Source organism: Talpa occidentalis, unplaced genomic scaffold (genome assembly GCF_014898055.3).
Source record: "Talpa occidentalis isolate TD23 unplaced genomic scaffold, MPIMG_talOcc4v2.1 talOcc4.2, whole genome shotgun sequence".
In the NCBI taxonomy this organism is placed as follows: Eukaryota; Metazoa; Chordata; class Mammalia; order Eulipotyphla; family Talpidae; genus Talpa; species Talpa occidentalis.
The window spans coordinates 115,817,028-115,825,165 of NW_023602073.1; positions in this window are offsets into that span (position 1 = coordinate 115,817,028).

Genomic DNA, 8,138 nt, shown 5'->3' on the forward strand with positions numbered 1-8,138 from the left:
GACCAGAACATTTAGTTTTATACCTTTTTTTTAAAGGAGATGTCTCTTTTGGGTTTTGTTTTTTTAATTTATTTTTTAAACATTAATTTATTATATTTTTTACATCATTGCTCATTTTTATTTATTTATATTTTATTTTATTTTATTCTTACATCATTTTTCATTTTTGCACAATGTATGCATTTTCATTTTGGTTATATTCCCCATATAATTGCACCCCCCCTTATTTTGACCCTAATCCTTCCTCTCCCTGCCTTCTCCACCCCACGAAGTGTGTCTCTGGTTTATAGTTGCTTGCTGATTTTGATTTTTACTTTGTATTGATTAGTCTTTTTCCTGGTCCCTTATTTAGGTTTTCTAAATTTCTGCTATGAGTGAGACCATCCAATATGTTTCTTTTTCTTTCTGACTTATTTCGCTGTCATTGCTCATTTTTAAACAATATTTGCTTCCCCTCACACCCTCAGGTGCAGTCCCCATAGAGTTTCCTTCACCAACGCACCCGTGCACCATCACCTCAGTCCCCTGTGCTCCTCCTTCCCTTCTTCCCTCCCTCCCTCTGATCCCTCTTTCTTCCTCCCCTGCAGTATGTCTATGATTTATAGTTGTCCAGTTTTGCTTTGTTGTGTTTTGTATTGTTATTATTTTTTACACTGATGTCTTATTTGGTTCCCCTATATTCCTGCTATAAGTGAAACCATCCAATATTTTTCTTTTTCCTTCTGGCTTATTTCACTGAGCATGATTCCTTCTAGCTCCATCCATGCTGCTGAGAATGGCATGAGTTTATCTTTTTTGATTGCTGAATAATATTCCATTGTATATATATGCCACATCTTCTTGATCCAGTCATCTATTTTTGGGCATTTGGGTTGTTTCCAGGTTTTACCTGTTGTAAATAGTGCTGCAATAAACATAGGTGTACAGGTGTTCTTTTGAATCAATGTTTTTGTGTCCTTTGGGTAGATCCCTAGGAGTGGAATTGCCAGGTCATATGGTAGCTCCATTTTTAGTAGACTGAGGAACCTCTGGGCTAGCGGTTGGACCAGTTTACACTCCCACCAGCAATGCAGGAGAGTTCCTTTTTCACCATATCCTTGCCAACATTTGTTGTTGCTAGTTATTTTGATATGTGCCATTCTTACTGGTGTAAGGTGGTATCTCAATGAGGTTTTAATTTGCATTTCCATGATGATAAGGGATGTTGAACATGTTTTCATATGCCTGTTGGCCATTTGCATTTCCTCTTTGGAGAAATGTCTTTTAAGTTCTTCTGCTTGACTGGATTGTTTATTTTGTTTTTGTTGAGTCCAGGGAGTTCTTTGTATATCTTTGTGATCAGTCCCTTATCAGTTGACTGGAGTGCAAAGATTTTTTCCCAATCAACGGGTATCTCTCTGTTTTGATTAATGTCTCTTTTGCTATACAGAAGCTTTTCAGTTTGATGTAATCCCAGATGTTTATCTTTTCCTATCTTCGCTTTGGGTGATGAGTCTTTAAAGATGTTATTGCGATGTATGTCTTGTAATGTTTTCCCTATATTTTCTTCTATATATTTAATGGTTCAGGTATTATGTCCAGTTCTTTAATCCATAGTGAGTTGATTTTTGTGCATGGTGAAAGGTAGTGGTCTAGTTTCATTTTTTTGCATGTGGTCCAGTTTTCCCAGCACCGTTTATTGAACAAACTGTCTGTGTTCCTTTGCTCCTTTGTCAAAGATCAGTTGTCCATATAAGTGTGATTTTATTTCTAGGCTCTCTATCAGTTCCATTGGTCTGTGTGTCTGTTTTTGTTCCAATGCCAAACTTTTAATTATTGCGGCTTTGTGGTATAGCTTGAAGTTTGGAAGTGTGATACCTCCTTTCTCCTTTCTTTTCATCAGTAGGGCTTTGGCCTTTATGGTTTTTGGTGGCGCCATCTGAATTTCATCAGTATTTGTTCTATTTCTTTGAAGAATGTCATTGAGATTTTTATTGGAATAGCATTGAATCTGTATATTGCTTTTGGGAGGATGGCCATTTTAATAATGTTAGTTCTTCTGATCTATGAGGAGGGCATGTCTTTCTATTTCTTTGTGTCTTCTTCAATTTCTTTTAACAGCATTTTATAATTTTCTTTGTATAGGTCTTTCACCTCTTTTGTTAGGTTTGTTCCCAAGTATTTGATTTTTTGGTTTTAGTTATAAAAGGAATGGTTTTCTTGATTTCTTCTTCTTCAGATTGATTGTGTATAGGAAGGCTACTGATTTTTGTGTGTTGATTTTGTATCCTGCTACTTTACTGATCTGGCTGATTATTTTGAGTAGTTTTTCTGTGGAGTTTTTAGGGTTCTCTGTGTATATTATCATATCGTCTACAAATAGTGGTAGTTTTACTTCTTCTTTCCCTATCTGGATTCCTTGTATGTCTTTCTCTTGTCTTATTGTCCTGACTAGGACATACTATATTGAAGAGCAGTAGTGAGAGAAAACATCTTTGTCTTGCTCGTGATCTTAAAGGAAAGGCCTTCAGCTTTTCACCATTGAGAATAATATTGGCAGTGGGTCTGTCGTATATGCCTTTTATCATGTTAAGGTATGTTCCTTATCCCGAGAATTTCAAAGGCCTTCATCATAAAAGGATGTTGGACTTTGTCAAATGCTTTCTCAGCATCTATTGATATGATCATATGGCTTTTATTTTTCTTTTTGTTGATGTCTTGCATTACACTGATCAATTTTCGTGTGTTGAACCATCCTGTGCCCCTGGGATGAATCCCACTTGATCGTGGGGTACTATTGCTTTGATGCATTGTTGGATTCTTTGGCAAGTATTTTGTTGAAGATTTTTGCATCAGTGTTCATTAGGGAGGTTGGTCTGCAATTTTTTTTTGTGCTGTCTTTGTTTGGTTTTGGTATTAGTGTAATTTTGGCTTTGTAGAATGTATTCGGCAGTATTCCTTCTTTTTCAATTTTTTAAAAGAGTTTGTGTAGGATAGGCACTAATTCACTGCTGAATGTTTGGTAGAATTCGTTTGTGAAGTTGTCTGGGCCTGGGCTTTTTTTTTTGGGGAGTGCTTTGATTACTGCCTCAAGTTTGCTGATTGTAATTGTTCTGTTTAGGTGTTCTATTTCTTCTTTGTCTAGCTTTGAATGATTATATCATTCTAGGAATTTGTCCATCTCTCCTAGGTTGTTGAATTTGTTTGCATGTAAGTATTCATGGTAATCTCTGATTATTCTTTTGATTTCTACTGAGTCTGTTGTGATTTCTCCTCTTTCATTTATAATCCTATTTATATGTGTTTTTTTCCCATTTTTTCTTTGTGAGCCTGGCTAGAGGTGTGTCTATTTTGTTTATTTTTTCAAAGAGCCAACTTTTGGTTTCATTGATCTTTTGGATTTTTTTTTTTTAATTTCCCTTTCATTTATTTCTGCTTTGATTTTTATCATTTCCTTTCTTCTACTGACTTCTACTGGCTTTAGGTTTTTTTTTTTTTCTAGCTCTTTGAGATGTGAGATTAGGTTGTTTCTTTGAATTCTTTCTTGTTTTTAGATGTGAGCCTACAAACCTATATAAAAGCCTAGGTGTATTGCTATATATTTTCCTCTTATTACTGCTTTTGCTGCATTCCATACATTCTGGAAAGTGGTGTCCTCCTTGTCATTCAACTCAAAGTATTTTTTAATTTCTTCTTTGATCTCCTCACCAGTCCCGTTGTCTTTCAATAGTGTGGATTTCAATCTCCATGAAGTGTGAGGATTCCTTGTTTTCTTTTCATGATTTATTTCTAGATTGATGCCTTTATGATTGGAGAAGATAGTTGGAATGATTTTGATCTTCATGTATCTGTTGATGTTTGTCTTGTGGCCCAGTATGTGATCGACTGGAGAATGATCCATGAGCACTTGAGAAAAATGTGTACTGTAGATGTCTGTTAAGTCCATGAGTTCTATGTCTTTATTTAGGACTCTAGTGTCTTTGTTTATTTTTGTCTCATTGATCTGTCCATTGGTGAGAGTGGGGTGTTGAAGTCTCCCACTATATATGTATTTTCTTTAATGTCTGTTTTCAGAGCTGATAATAATTGTCTAATATATTTTGGTGCTCCTTCAATTGGTGAGTAGATGTTGATGAGTGTTATATCTTCCTGATATATTGTCCTCTTGATCATAATGTAGTGTTCATCTATGCCTCTTTTTACCTTTTTTAATTTGAAGTCTATTTCATCTGATATAAGTATGGCCATTCCTGCCTTCTTTTTTGGTCCATTTGCTTGTAGGATTGTTTTCAAACCTTTTACCTTCAGTCTGTGTTTATCTTTTGTGGTTAAATGTGTTTCCTGGAGACAGCAGAAGGTTGGATTTTGTATTTTAATCCAGCGTGCTACTCTGTGTCTTGTTATTGATGAGTTCAATCCGTTTACATTTAGAGTTAATATTGTTATGTTGGTTTCTCTATTTGCCATTTTTTGGTCTTTTTTTGTGATTTTATTCCTTGCTTTATTCTGTTCTTCTTGTTCATTTTTCTGTTGGTTTTGGCTTTAGGACTTCTAGTAGAAATTTTTGGAGTGGGGGTTTAGTTGTAATGAATTTCTGGATTTTCTGTTTGTCTGAGAAGGTCCATATTTTTTTCTTTGTAGAGGAAGGAGAGCTTTTCAGGGTAAAGTATTCTTTGTTGGCATTTGCTGTGTTGCAATTTGCTGAATATGTTACTCCATTCTCTTCTTGTCTGTAATGTTTTTTCAGAGAAGTCTGAAGTTAACCTGATTGGTTTTCCCTTATAAATTCTCAGTTTCTTCCCCTTGCCAGTTTCTTTATTTTTTCCCCGTCTTTGACTCTTGCAAGCTTTACTATTAGGTGTCTTGCTGAAGTTTTCTTTTCATTGTGGTAATTGAGAGTTCTTACTTCTTACTTCTTGTATGTCTATATTCACCTCTTTTTTTCACACTTGGGAAGTTTTCTTCAATTATGTCCTTGAATAATTTCTCATTTCCTTTGTCTCTCTCCTCACCTTCTGGAATGCCTATAACTCTTACATTTCCTCTCTTCATGGAGTGTGATAAGTGTCTAATAGTAGCCTCATACTTCTTCAGTTGCACTTCTCTCTCCTTTTCTCTTTTTGGCTCTTTTTATTTCTGTATCTTCAATAGTACTGATCCATTCCTCCATTTCAAGAATTCTTTTTCCATTGCTTTTCCCAGAGTACTTTATCTCCTCTAGTAATCTTTTAATCTCTTGCATTTCTTTGCTTTCTTAAGGTCTCTATTTCATTCTTCAGTTCAGTGATTATTTGTTTCAAGTTGCTTTTTTCCTTTTCATTTTCTTTCTGCTTTTTAATCATGATGATCATTAATTCTCTATCTGATAGGCCAAGAAGTTCTTCCATGTCATTCTTGAGCTCTGGTGACTGTATTTCTTCTTGTGGTATGTCCTTGTCCTGTGGGCTTGCTTGGTTATTTATATTTTTTCTTCTCCCTGTTGTTTGGTTTCTAATTAGTAATATGTTTGGTTTCTAATTAGTAATATGGGGCGTTGTGCCACTGGTGTTGGCAGGCATCTCTTTGGCCCCAATCTCTCTTTTCCCCGCCCCCCCCACAGTGTGTCTCTGGTTCATAATTGTTTGTTGATTTTGATTTTTTCTTTCTTATAGTTATTATTTTTCTTGGTCCTTTTATTTAGGTTTTCTAGATTCCTGCTATGAGTGAGACCACACGGTATTTTTCTTTTTCTTTCTGGCTTATTTCGCTGAGCATGATCCCTTCCAGCTCCATCCATGTTGTTGCAAATTGCATGTGTTTATCTTTTTTGATTTCTGAGTAATATTCCATTGTGTTCATGTATCACATCTTCTTGATCCAGTCATCTATTTTTGGGCATTTGGGTTGTTTCCAAAGCTTACCTATTGTGAATAGTGCTGCTATAAACATAGGAGTGCAGGTGCCCTTTGGAATTAATGTTTCTGTGTCCTTTGGGTAAATACCTAGGAGTTGAATTGCTGGATCATATGGAAGCTCTATCTTTAATAGATGCGAGGAATCTCCACACAGCTCTCCATAGTGGTTGGCCCAGTTTACACTCCCACCAGCAGTGCAGGAGAGTTCCTTTTTCTCCACATCCTCACCAACATTTGTTGTTGCTAGTTTTTTTTAAATATGTGCCATTCTCACTGGTGTGAGGTGGTATCTCATTGTAGTTTTGATTTGCATTTCCCTGATTGCAGGTGATGTTGAACATTTTTTCATATGCCTGTTGGTCATTTGCATTTCCTCTTTGGAGAAGTTTCTTTTTAGCTCTTGTGCCCATTTTTTGACTGGATTATTTTCTTTGTTTTTGTTGAGTCTTGTCAGCTCTTTGTAGATTTCTGTGATCAGTCCTTTATCATTAGTGTTGAATGCAAGAATTTTCTCCCAGTTGGTGGGGTTTCTTTGTTTTGGTTATTGTCTCTTTTGCTGTGCAGAAGCTCTTTAATTTGATGTAGTCCCAGCTGTTGATCTTTGCCTTCACTATCACTGCTTTGGGTGATGCATCTGTAAAGATGTCTTTGAGGAGCATGTCATGTAGTGTTTCGCCTGTATTTCCTTCTATATATTTTATGGTTTCAGGTCTTATGTCTAGTTCTTTAATCCATTTTGAGTTGGTTTTTGTGCATGGTGTGAGGTAGTAGTCAAGTTTTTCTTTTGCATGTAGTGACCCAGTTTTCCCAGCACCATTTATTGAACAAACTTTCTTTGCTCCAGTGCATACTCTTTTCTCCTTTGTCAAAGATTAGTTGAATGTAAATCTGTGGGTTTATTTCTGGGCTTTCTATTTGATTCCCTTGGTCCATGTGTCTGTTCTGGCTCCAATACCAAGCAGTTTTGATGATTATGGCTTTGTAATATAGTTTGAAATCTGGGAGAGTGATGCCTCCATTCCCTTCTAAGAAAAGAATCTCTTAATATTTTTTATGCTAACTAAATGTTGAAATATATTTTGGAAAATTAGTCTAAATCAAATATATTGTTAAAGTTAATGTCACCTATTTTTCCTTTTGTTATGTGACTTCGACAATCTATAATTATGGATTTTGTAATTCTAATGCATAGCTCTTTCTAGACTCTCACATTCAGGAAGGAATGTCTATTGAATACAAACAAGTCAGTCTCTGTGTTATATAGGTCATCTTTCATAGTATAAATTCAATGCCAAGAAAGTTGCTTCCCTCTCCAGAATGAGGGAGAAAATGGGGTGGAGAGCAAACCTCATTCTGAAGCTGTCACCAGTTCCAGCATTCAACATCACTGAGAGTATCAAGGTAAGTTTCTTTCAGTAGATGGAAAACAAGGCATTGGACCAAGGGAGATTGGTGGCTTGATGGGAAGGGAAAGGAGAGAAGACAGGTTGTAGGATACTCCAGGACGTGATCATTTTTTTAAGATTAATTTATTTATGTATACAATAAGTGGGTTATAGGCCAGAGGTGTAGAGTGGTGGGTGGAGGGGTATTCACCAGAGATTGAGAGGATTCACTAGAGACTGAGTGGGGAACAGAACAGGTGGAACTACTGAAATACACTGCTGAGGGGAGCAGCAGGCAAGATAGGAAAGGTCTTTTGAGCCATGTGGGTCAGCATCCTGGCTGGGGATCTACTCATGCTGCAGTGGCTGCAGATATCTTCATAGTGCTGAGACTTAACTCCTTGCACCACAAGGGATGTGGCCAGATATGTACAGTCTTAAGAGGGCAAGTTGGCTGTTGATTTAAGGCTCTTCAACATGAATATTTCAGATTCCTGAGGGGTGAATATGTTGTAAAAGAGAAAGAGAAAACTGATCAGAAGATAGAAACATCTTAAAAAGAAGCTTGGGAATGGATTTTACACAACTATTCTTCTGAAGGCATCAGTTTAAGATACATGGTTTCATGATATTGCTTCTGTTATCAAATTTCTGTTATCGCTTCTGTTCCAGATTCTACTTCTGATCTTCTTGGAGCTGGATTGAAAGTCCTTCCACTGATGTTGCAGCTGCCCCAGTGACCCTGTATGGTCCTTAATATCTACCTCAACATCCTTTTAAACAGATAAGTGGATAGATAGGGAAAAGGAGTTTTCTCAGGTCCCAAAGTATGAAATTTCAGTGGTTAATTCTGTCATTTAAATTAGTGATTTAATTTTAG